Raw genomic sequence first — 12,662 nt, forward strand, 5'->3', positions numbered from 1 at the left:
TTATTTGGGGGGACTGAAAGGTTTCTCCATCTCGCAGGAAACTAATACAATCAAAACACTGGCAAACACAGCAGTGCGTAAAGAAATACAGTGCGAGGCTGGACAATAAAAACTTGCACAGAAACCATTTGTCATTTTGGCCCACTCACCAGAGGCTCTGCGAGCCTGCTTCCAACAGCTCGGGTCATAAATCCCCATCCTGGGCCCACTCACAGGACTTTCTTCCCCTGGTACCAGAACATAAGACTTTCTAGTTACTGAAAAAACTGGAAAGTTTCATGTGTATGCCCACATCCTGAGCACAATGGGACCCCTCAACCCTACCCCACTTCAGACAACCAAATTAATTTCCTCCATGGGGTCTTTTTTTCCTCCAGGATCCTGGCCTCAGGCTCAGTAACCAGCTTCGGGATAGTCTGAGATAGCTATAATACTGGCAGCCCAGGACCTGACTAGAAACACTGTGGCCCAGCCACAGAACAAGACCCGAGGCTTCTAGTACCTTCTTCCATTGGCGTGATGCCTGACTTACACACTGACAGAGAGGGGAGGTTTAAATCAACGCTAATGGGACAGACAACAGAAACAAGCATGAGCCCCTCGGCCTGCAAAATCTTAACCATGTAGTCATAGGTGAGAACAAATGCTGCTGCCTACCTGATAACTCATATTCAGAGGTCTACACTAACCGAGACCCATCTCGCTTTGTCCTCACTGGCCCTTCCCCCATGTCCTCACTGGCCCTTCCCCCATGTCCTCACTGGCTCTTCCCCCATGTCCTCACTGGCCCTTCCCCCACATCCTCACTGGCCCTTCCCCCATGTCCTCACTGGCCCTTCCCCCACGTCCTCACTGGCCCTTCCCCCATGTCCTCACTGGCTCTTCCCCCATGTCCTCACTGGCCCTTCCCCATGTCCTCACTGGCCCTTCCCCATGTCCTCACTGGCCCTTCCCCCATGTCCTCACTGGCCCTTCCCCATGTCCTCACTGGCCCTTCCCCCATGTCCTCACTGGCCCTTCCCCCATGTCCTCACTGGCCCTTCCCCCACGTCCTCACTGGCCCTTCCCCCACGTCCTCACTGGCTCTTCCCCCATGTCCTCACTGGCCCTTCCTCATGTCCTCACTGGCCCTTCCCCCATGTCCTCACTGGCTCTTCCCCATGTCCTCACTGGCCCTTCCCCATGTCCTCACTGGCCCTTCCCACATGTCCTCACTGGCTCTTCCCCCATGTCCTCACTGGCTCTTCCCCATGTCCTCACTGGCTCTTCCCCCACGTCCTCACTGGCCCTTCCCCCACGTCCTCACTGGCCCTTCCCCCACCTCCTCACTGGCCCTTCCCCCATGTCCTCACTGGCCCTTCCCCCATGTCCTCACTGGCCCTTCCCCCACGTCCTCACTGGCCCTTCCCCATGTCCTCACTGGCCCTTCCCCCATGTCCTCACTGGCCCTTCCCCCACCTCCTCACTGGCCCTTCCCCCATGTCCTCACTGGCCCTTCCCCCATGTCCTCACTGGCCCTTCCCCCATGTCCTCACTGGCCCTTCCCCCATGTCCTCACTGGCTCTTCCCCATGTCCTCACTGGCTCTTCCCCCATGTCCTCACTGGCTCTTCCCCCATGTCCTCACTGGCTCTTCCCCCATGTCCTCACTGGCTCTTCTCATCTTTCCCTCACAAACCTCTTCCCAGATTCTAGATGGCTAATTGTCACAGGAATGAGTGCACCTAGTTCCCCACTGTAAGCCACAGAGTGCTACAATATTTAGAATCCGTATGTTTCAGAGACTAGAGAGGTTTTGAGATCCCAAAGAGCAGAGCCAAGGATGCACACTCACTGAAGAGCAGAGAGGAAAACTTGATCCTACTCAGGGCCTGGTGGGTGGGCACCCGTAAGCACATGCCGAGATGGTTTTTAGTACTTACCATCTTAACAACTACTGAATGCTCATTAAAGGCCCAAAGAAATAGGTTACAAGATCACCCAGGAAAACTAGGCATCCAAATTCAAAGACCAAGAAATGTCAAGAAAGAAGGGGTGGGTGGCTTGGGAGGTGTTCCAAAGATGCTTTGAGTTTAAGAGAGGGCAGATAAATAAAAGCACAAAGCAAACCGGGGACCATGCAGTCTGCACAAACAGGGCTCTAGGAGACAAAGCAAGAGGAACTGGTAGGGTAGGCCTGAACCTGGCAGCAAGCCTAGGTCAGTCATAAGGGTCAAGCCAGAGTGTAAAGGGCCACATGGGTTCTCAGTGACCATCCGGAGCCCCGAGGCCTACTGGATGACTTGCCCTAAGTACCTAAAAAGGAACGAGAAGCCGAATTTGCAGAAAACCCACATGGCTGTGAAACTCTTGCTGGGGAGCAAGGTGCAGAGGAAGAATGAGGAGGCGGAATCAAAGGTGGCACCAGAAAAATCCTACCCCACAGGGCAGGACGCAGCTGACAAGGAAGACAGGCCAGGAGACAGAGGTGGAAATGGGGCCGCTGGGAGGCAGCTGGTCTTTGAATGCCTACAGAATGAATGGGCGCCATTGTGGCTGGCTGACATCTGGGACTAGATCGTTCTCTGTCCACGCGGAGGGGGGTGAGGGGCACTGTCTTATGCAGAGTTGGTATTTACTGACATCCTGGCCTCTACCTACCGAACATCAAAAGCAATCTCTCAAGTAGCTTAGGGAAAACATCTAGTGAGAACAAACCCACCCCATCTGGGAACCACTAGCCTCGGGAAGAGACTGCCATGTGAGACCACAGGAACTAAAGTTCAGCAACAAGGCGGGTAGATCTTGCTAAGCCCTCTGGGAGTTTCATGGAAGCCAGTGGGGTTGGGTGCTCAGAGACATACAGAAAAGACAGAGCTGGGGCCACGTACAGACACAGTAAGCTTCCTGGTATGCTTGTAAGAGTAAATGGTTATCCAAATACAAAACCCAGTGCAACGAAAGACCAGAAGCCCGGTGAGTAAAGTAAGACACAATGAGCAAGCACAAGCAAACATGTACAGCGCAGACCCAGAGACTTGATGGGTCGGGTTTATCAGCTACAGAGAAAAGGTAACACCAAACAAACTTTGAACAAAACAGGGCTGAGGGTGAGCTCAGTGAGAGAGTGCTGGCATAGAATGCAGGGAGCCCAGCTCAGACAACTTTAGGTTGACCTCTGGGGCCCTCTGTGGGCAGCTGTAATGCCAGGCAGCTCATTAAGGAGGCACCTAGAAAGCAAACCCCTGATCTGATGACAAGCTCCAGGGTCCTCAACAGGGGGTGTCAGAAATCTGGGACACTTTCTGATGGTTCCAAAGACCGTGTGAGCTGTTGACACGAAAATGATAGGAATTAGAATGTTCTAGAATACTAGAGACAATACCTATCTACAAGGTCATCCTGAGTTCCTTGTTACTTTATTTGGGGTGGGTGGGTGGGTGTTCAAGACAGGGTTTTTCTACGTTGCCCTGTCTTCCTAGAACTCACTTTGTAGACCAGGCTGGCCTCCAAATCACAAGAGATCTACCTGCCTCTGCCTTCTGAGGACTGAGCGGTGGTGGTACATGCCCTGTTACTGTCTAATGCCTGCAACACACTCCTCTCTACAGTCAACCAGAACCCAAAGCATAACTGCACCTAACACAACAGTCACGCTCGGCTCCGTAGCTTTGATTTGCTAGGTTCTCCAAGAAAGAAGCCACATGGGTCAGTCAATGTTCTATTGCAGTGATAAAACACTACGAGTAGGGTAACTTTAACAAGAAAAAAAGTTATTCGGGCTTATGGCTCCAGTGGGCTAAGGGTCCATCATGGTGGGGAGGCATAGCAGCAAGTGGTAGGCACAGAGACAGGAGTAGAAAGCTGAGAGCTCCCATTTTCAGGCACATACAGAAAGCAGAGTGCAAACCGGAGATGGCTAGAGGCTTTTAATCTCAAAGCCTGGCCCTAGTGATAGACTTTCCCCAGGAAGACTGCACCTCCTAAAGCTCCCTAAACAATACAGCCAACTGGGGACCAAGTGTTCGAATACACAAGCCTATAGGAATAGTCTCCTTCAAACCACCACGCTTCACTTCAGGGAAACGATGACCTTCATAGACGTTGGAAATTGTCATAAACTGATCTGACTATAGATACAATGACGTATATCCAATAAAGAAGCCACCTATGTGGGAAGCTGCCATGCTACAGGTACACATGGGCAATGACCCCGTGACCTTTTTCATCACGGCACTGGCCAGGTACCCCTGCTCTGCACCACTACAACCACTGTTTTCCTTCCTTCAAGTTCCAGATGAAGCAGCACACGAATTCCATTTTCAGGAGTGTAAAGGGAAGGTCATAAAACACACATTATAAAACCGGGTACGGCAAATTGGAGTGAATGAATTATTAAATAAAAAAAGAGGACTTAAAAGTTGGGTAGAGAAGGGAGATTGAGGCAAATCTCAGAGGAGTTACGGAAAGGTATTTGGGACATAAGTGACCAAAATAAATGTCATTAAACTAACACAGTTAATAAAGATATTCTCCAGGCTGGACATTGTGTCATATGCCCTTAATTCCAGCCCTTGGAAGGCAGACATAGGTAGGTCTCCATGAGTTTGAGGCCATCCCATTCTACATAGCAAGTACAAAGCTGCCAGAGGTACATAGTGAGACCTTGTCTCAAAAGAAAAAAAATTTAAATAATAATAAAAATTAAAAAGGGATAATGGGCTATACCAGTAAAAGTCATCTGTCCACAATAAGCAAGTCTCTAGCTCACATCCCAAGACAGAGAAACAAGATTTTTCTCTAAAGTCTTTTGTTTAAAGTCTTGGGATACCATCCTTAAAACTTTGCTTTATTAACTATAACATTAGCTTTTGGTGTCTAAATAACTTAATTATGGGGGGGGGGCAGAGAGGCTATTACATGCAGACCAGGGGCACTGTTAATAGAAGAGAAGCAAACTCCCAAGCCCCGTATCTGTCCAAATTCCCCAACTGCTTCTATTTGTATGTTAGGAAGACTGAAGCCAGAGCTTTTAAAACAAGGGTGGTACAACTAGACACAACACAATAAAAGGGATTAAAATGCTCAAAACCCTCAAAATGCATCATTGCTGCCAATTATAAGAACCACTTCAACTTAATTTCAAAAGCACAGTCACCCTCTGCGGAAAGCCCCTTTTTATATTTCAAAGAATATTACATTAAGGCACTAACTCACCTTCCAGCCATAATATCGCTCTCCCTTATTGCTACACCGCATTTCATAGATACTTCTCATCCACAAGGCACACTAATTCAGGTTAATTTTATTGTATTTTGGTGCTATCTCACATTTGTGTGCAATTACCTTTATCATTTTATTGCCTGGACAGAAAGTAATCAGAACAATTATTTGAAAATGGAGGTTTATAAATTCTAAATCACCGCTGCTGGCATCTTTGATAAAGCAGCAGCTTTATCTCAGGAAGTGGCAGGGATATCAGATAAATCATACATCAGTCAAGTGCAGCTGACCCCCAAGTGCATTGCAGAATATCACAGGCGCTTCCAGAGAGACTTTCCTGCCTCATCCATCATTCTTCATAATACTAAAATAGCTACACACCTGAAAAACAGAAGCCAGAGGATAATAAAATAAAAAAAGAAAAAACAAGTAGTGCGGGCGAAACCATTAACGGCTCCCCCTTTTAGACTGTAAGGCAGGGACTGTAAACTGGACTGCACATGAACTCGATTCCTCAGTAACTCTAAATATCTGTATTCATACTTTTCAACTCTGTTCTGAATACAAATGAAATGTGGAGGAGAGTCACAAAAAGCAAGAAGGGTCTCTGAACTGCATGCATTTTCTACCCTGTGTGGAGTGGCTCTTCAATTCAGCTACGGCTCTCACATCCACTGGACACCACAGATCACAACTGAGTCCTGACATCCGGGTCTCTAGCTATTGTTTCACCCTGAAGCTGTTGCTAGAAAAATAATGAACTCCATTTAGAAGACAAAAGTAAAGGGAAAAGGGTAGGATTACAATGTTCACCTGTATGGTCCATCACAAGTTAAAGGCCAGCCTGTGCTACATAAGTTCCAGGAGAGACAGGGCTACACAGCAGAACTGTCTCATACTTATAAACAAAATAAAATAAAAGGAGAAACGGTTTAATTCTCATGTGTATTTCTCTCAAGGTTAATTATGCAACACGGGGTGTGGTAGTTTAGGAAGCAGGGTGGCCCCTCTCAGTCATCCATCCTCCCCTGGGACCTCAACAGCAGATTCCCTCCAGGAAGGAGGAATGACTATCCAGGCTGCTGGCAAACACTGTCTACACTCTGCATGAACTCACTTTTATTAGGCAAGGTAACTGTGCAACCAACTGTCTCCTTTTCGGTCTCCTCAATACCCATAAACAGGCAACCTCGAGTCTCTGGGTCATTGGAGGTTGGGGACATATCATCATCCACCATGCTGGCTCCGGGTCCAGGTTTTCTGTGCATTATTTTATTGCACCCCTCACCTCTCACCTGATCGAGATGAGAGGCTCTGAGGGAGAAAAAGCAGAGCAGTCAAGGGACTTATCCAGGAGCACAGCGCAGAATTTCAGGTGAGCGTCCAAGGTCAAATCAGTCATCAATGCACTAAATGCCATTTTGGCCAGGACTCTACACCGGGCTGAGAGGAAGGGACTGGGGTTCTCCAGAGTAGCAAATGTCAACTCAAAGGCCCTGGGATTCTGGGTTAACTTCTAGAGCAGGGCCTTTATGTAGAGTCTTTGGATTGCAGGTTGAGCTCTATCTCATCACATGACAGAAGGGTAGGAGAGAGCCTGGAATCAGGTATCAACTGCCCTAGTCAAAGGGAGGCAGAGAGACGCCCAACTTCAAGGCCCTGCTGCCACTGATCTTTCTGTATGTGAACAAAAGAGGTCTGAGTGCTTCCTTCCAGGTCTGCATGGACAGTGGTGCTTGGAAGCTCCAAGTCACTCTACAAATGAACCACTGTGGGATGCGGTGGCCGAGCATCCTGCAAACTAGATTAGTGTTGATAGTTTATTTCTGAAACTATGTATAACCCAGATACTCCGCAAGCCTACTGGGTCTCAATTGATGTGAAAGCTGTCAGTAAATCTGGACCCAAGCTGGATGCATCCTACAGCTAACATTTTGAGCATCAATGAAATTGGTCCCTACATGAATGAACCCAGGGGAGTGGCTAAATCCCAGAAAGGACGCCAGCACAGAGCAGTTGAGTAAGTTGTCTAAGATTATGTTTCTAGTAAGGTGGGAAGGCCAACACCAGAACTCCAACACAGGATGGGTCTCCTCGCCACCTTGCTCCCCAGCCACCTACAGCCACCCTCAGACAGCCTCCAAGGCCAATACACCTTACCAGACTCCACCAAGGCACCTCCCTCTGAGGAGGAAGGCTGGCAACTCCAAGGTAGGAAAATGAGGGCTCTTTTGCAGAATCTCAAAACCCCGAGACAAGATGGAGGTAAAAGGATTGCGGCAAAGAATAACACCCTGAGTTCAGCCCCCTGGAACCCACACACTAAGCGAGATGCAGTGGTGTACACTTTAAACCTGTAAGATGGAGAGACGGAGGCAGAAGAACCGCCTGGAAGCTTCGAAGCCAGCTAGCCCACTGCCACAGAGTAGCACTCAAAATGAGAGAGATCCTGCCTGGAGCAAGGTGGAAAGAGAGAGAGTGATACCTGAAAACCATCCTCTGACCTCCATAGGTGCACCAAGGCGCAAGGGTGACGCCAAGCACGGGCACAGGCACACGCACCAAATCATGTTCACAACATTTCTTAAAAAACAAAAAACAAAAAAAAAAACACTAAAACCAGAATCGTTATCCTTTTTCCAGACCCTAGAGTTTTAATATTGGCCCACTCTTAAAAGGTTTGTGCCAAAAAAAGAGGGCAAGAAAAATGAAGCTATGCTTCAGAAAGAATGAATTAGGGAATACCTAACCTATTAATATACAATAAGTGAATTTTCAGGACAATTAACTCCAAATTATTTTTCAACTGTTTCCAGAAGCGAGATGTAGTCATTTCACAAGGGTTCGCACTGATGCGCAATATCCACTGTATGACGAGTGATAGGAGCTGCGTGTCAGGCCTCTGCCACCAGCACACTTAGCCAAGTTAAACCTTCGGGGAGCCCAGGCCTGCAGGGTAAGCTTCTACCTGACACATTCTGACAAGGCCACGCGACACTTTACGACACCTCACCATGAACGCTATGCGGCAAAGACTCCGAATACAGAGTTACCCACAACTAAAGACCTGGTTAAGTTCTTGTTCACGTAATGTATTTTCAATATCTCTACTTATGATAAAAGGAATGAAAAAAATCAGTGACTCCTATGTCAGTAAAAAAGGCACAAATTCTATGTATTGTGGTATTAAAGGAAAATAAAAGTTTAAGAAAAAAGCCCTAACTCAGCAAACACAATAGAAAGTAATTAATTTTTCAAGTAAAATAACAAAGGACTTTGGTTGCCTTATTTCTCTCTTTTACATGCAGTGTGTAGATGTGTGGAAACGGGAGAGAGAAGCTCATCAGCAGGTACACCTACTTAGAAACATGCCATGTAGTTTATATTTTCCAACAGAAGGATTTTGTTTTCTGGTCAGTTTAATCTAACCATCCACAGAGGCATCTTGGAGACTGAAGTCTTTCCACCCAGTGAGCCCAGGAAGAGTTCCCCTTCGAAAGCAGTTTTACCTGCAGGGTATCTGTAGCTAGTGACCAGAATGCAGTGATTTACTCATCATTTCAAAGGAGCTGCTTCTTTCTACATAAACATACTGAAGGTCATCAGAGCCAGGTTTCTCATTTGGAGAAGAAACCACAGACAGCAAGGGTATTAGAACTGAGACATGAACCTGTAGTGCGTAAAGTGCACAGGGCAGATGCAGAAACAAAGGCCACTATGTCTACATGCACAGGCGGATGTATGGATGCATCGGCAAGCAGGTATACACACATATATAACTCACAGGCGTGTGTGTGCGCACACACACACACATACATACAAGTGCACACACTTCTGGTTTGGGGTTTTCATTGGTTTGGTTTGGTTTTGAGACAGAGCCTCACTGTGTAGCCCTGGCTAGTGTTGGACACACTACATAGACCTAGCTGGCTCTGAAGTCACAGAGATCAACCTCTCTCCCACTACGATCATCTGATCAAACACACTTTTTTTTTTAAGCAAAGAAGCATACTAGGTTTCGGCTTACCCAAGGTATCAAGGTTACCAAGCAGCAGCAGCAGCCATCTCATAGGCACATGGACCTTGTGACGGGAGTCCTAGAGAGCACTGTGAGCAAGCTACACAACTCCGTCTAATCAGGCCACACACTGGTAACCTTGGTGATGGACGAGCCAACAAATAACCCGATAGAGCTCATCAACAAGGTCCAGGTTGAGGGAAAGAGGAAGCTGGACACATGAGGTATCTCAGCTCAGTCAGTAGGCCAAGACACGTGCCTCATATGGGGATGGTCGATAAGTAACAAAGAGTCTTAGTTTTAGAGGTCGAAGCCCAAGATCACATCTGGAGAGGGGACATCTGGCAAAAACTCACATCCTAGCTTGTGGCTGACACATTGTCACTGAGTCCTCATACAGTGTAGGTCATAGACAGCCCTCTTGAGTCCATTTTTATTAGCACTAACTACCCCTTCCATGGCACTCTAGTCTCCGTTCTAATCCCAGCATCCTTCAGTGCCCCCTCCCTGCTGCTGTGAACTGGGGAGAAGAGTTGAACACAGGAGTTTGGGAGAGGAGGAGAAACCACCATAGGACAGAAAACAAAGGAAAGTCACCCAGTGGCGACTGCTCAGGCCACCTACAGTGCGAATACTGAGAAAAACTGACTAGAGAGCTAAAGTAGAGATTGTCTTCACCTTGGCTACAGCCTTCCTGAAAGCCCCAAACTACCTTGAGATAAAAGGGGGGGGGGCTGGGAAGGGAAGGGAAATGAAAACAGGTAAAGAAAAAAAAAAAACTTCACTGGCATCCATACATGCAGCATCCACTCTGACCCTAAAGACTGGCTCTGCTGAAGCAGCCAGGGGGACCGGAGACAAATAAAGAAACGCAGGGCTCCTCTGGTCCCCTCACTGTGGACCAGTCCAGCATGTCTGATGGAGGATGGTGTAGCCGGGGAATCAACTCTCAGGGAGGACTGCTGAGGCCAGGAATGCAGAGCTGTCACCCGGCATATTGCTTCTGAAACAGGTCATGGAGAATTGGGGGGGTGTGTGAGCTGTGGCTGGGAAATAAAAAGGTTAAACAGATCATAAATTAAGATTAGTGTCAGCTGGCCAGCAGCTTTAGATCTCATTATAAATTAGATCAAGAAACGCGGCTCCCCATTACCATCAGAAACCAATCCCATTATCTGCGCCATAGCATCCACCCCAAAAGGCTTCTCATGCACATGCATACACACACACACACACACACACACACACACACACACACACACACACACACATACTCCAAATATGGCAAGACTCCTTTTACAGTTTAATAATTAAGAGAAAAAAAGGTGAAGTTTACATATACGTTAAGAAGCTCTCAATGTTACCTACTAACCCTTCTCTCTAAAATTTTCCCAGGAACACCCAGGCCAAGTACGGCTTGTCACTCCAGCTTCATCACATATTGTCCATCTGCACAAGCTGAGGGGACAGAGCATGAGGAGATTCTGTCCCAGCTGTGCCCACCCTGAGCAGGTCCTGGGTTGGGGCCATGTAGAGCAGATGAAAATCCTAGGCAGAGACAGCAGCCAGTATTTTATTTAGACATTTTTATAAGGAAGCCAGAGGTTGCAGGCACTGTGAGGATAGCTACACAAATTCTGATTTTACTAAAATGTTATGTCCCTTGAGTCGAGGTATTAATCTTGTTAGGAAAGGAGTCCTCCTCTTGCTGGCCATTCATTAAACTTTCATAAATTTTAAAATGTACTTATTTTTATTGGATCCTATGGAAAAGGCAAATAGAAAGTGCAGGGCATGGAGGCAGGAAGCCAATCAGCTCTGGAGGGGCAGACTGCAAGAAGATGGGCTTGTAACAAAAGGTTCCCAGTGTTGGGATTTCCTCAAGTGCTCCTGAAATAGTTTTCAGGGTGTAACAGTGTTCGGTCTCAAACACAGGCTCCATGCTGTTTTCTTTCTTTAAGAACAAGAGCAAATTAAAAAGAAGACTCCAAACAGCAAATATGAAACGTTGCCCACTGCTGGGTTCTCTGAAGACAACGGTGTGCAAGGGGGAGGGCTTCCGGGCCCACTCCTGGCTCACACGGGACCCCACGGAAGCCTAAGGCCATATCAATCTTGTTAGCTGAGAGGCACCATCCTCAGCCCACTGGACACTGTGGAGGACACAGAGCTCTGGCCTGTGGGTGCTCTGGGAATGGCCTGGCATCTTCCACTGCTGACCCGGACTGGGGCTATTTCTGCAGGAACTTACATGGCAGAAAATCCTGGTGTCATTTTAGATGTGTGAAAGAAGAAAAAAAAAAGAAGAAGCTGGTGGGAAGAGATAAGCCCACCAGAGGACAAATTCCATATGCATTTGACAGGGAGAGCATGGCCGTGTCATTGTTCCTCGAACTGCCTGTGTGACACCGAGTTAGTCTGATTACATAAGTGGAAGCAGGATTTTGGAGTAGGGCCTATCGAGACAAGATGAGAGTTCTGCTTCTCTGCAAGCAGACACAAATGTAAAAGTTCAGGAGCCCATCTATCAAGCACATATGTCAAGGCCTGCAGATGAAACATGCAGTCTGCCTCTTACCACTTAGCCTGTAAAAGCTTTAGCTCCGTGGGAAAAGGAGAAGAAAAAAAAAAAAGCACTGAACTTTAATAAGCACTCCATTTAACAAATAAAACCAAACACCTAATTACCAAGCAACTATTTATAGTTTCTAAAATAACTTAACCCAGTTTTACAAAGCAGATATTTTAAGACTCAAACAAAAGTCTTTGTCAATGGCAGCATCGGGTACTGCCATTGATTCTGCCTAGACTCAGAGGATTCTGGCATCTGGACTCCTTCCTCCATCACATGGAAACCAGTCTCATTTACAAACAATAACTTATGAAGAAAAGCACGATCATAACAATAAATTAATTTTGACCAAAAAAAAAAATCAAAACCCAGTTCAAGAGACACCACTAACCAAACAGCCGAGCATGTGTGGTGTCTGTCACATCTTCTTCTTCAAAAAAAAAAAAAATGTTTGCAACACAAGCTGTCATCAATACTTTTCTTCCCGCTCTCCTTCAGCCTATATTACATTGCTGGTGTCCTGTAGGGTAAGAGTCATCTCCCTATGGCTGCCTTCGGGACAGTTCCTAGTGAGGTAGGCACAGGGGAAACTGGGGATCCTGTGGCTACATAGAAATGACTTGCAGGTGCTCACAACAGTCCTGATGAAAACAAATAACAAACACAAAAAATTCAGATGTCAGAATCCAAACAAGCTGGAGATAATGAAATACCATCCAGTACAGCCCAAATGCAGGAGGACTACCCCACCCCACATAGCTGCTATTACCCACACATGGCTCCTCCAATTTAAATTAATGACAACGTAACAAAAGTGAAAACATGACTTCTACCTTGCACCCAGGAGTGACAGTGACCCTTGACTGCTGTA

At 47.0% G+C, this 12,662-nt stretch overlaps 1 protein-coding gene across 2 annotated transcripts in view; it reads right to left on the reverse strand.

Moving 5' to 3' along the window:
- MGMT (O-6-methylguanine-DNA methyltransferase) overlaps positions 1–12,662 on the reverse strand; it is a 240,376-nt gene that overhangs the window by 204,322 nt on the left and 23,392 nt on the right. The window lies entirely within an intron of this gene.

Source organism: Acomys minous (genome assembly GCF_964271855.1).
Source record: "Acomys minous genome assembly, chromosome: 2".
In the NCBI taxonomy this organism is placed as follows: domain Eukaryota; kingdom Metazoa; phylum Chordata; class Mammalia; order Rodentia; family Muridae; genus Acomys; species Acomys minous.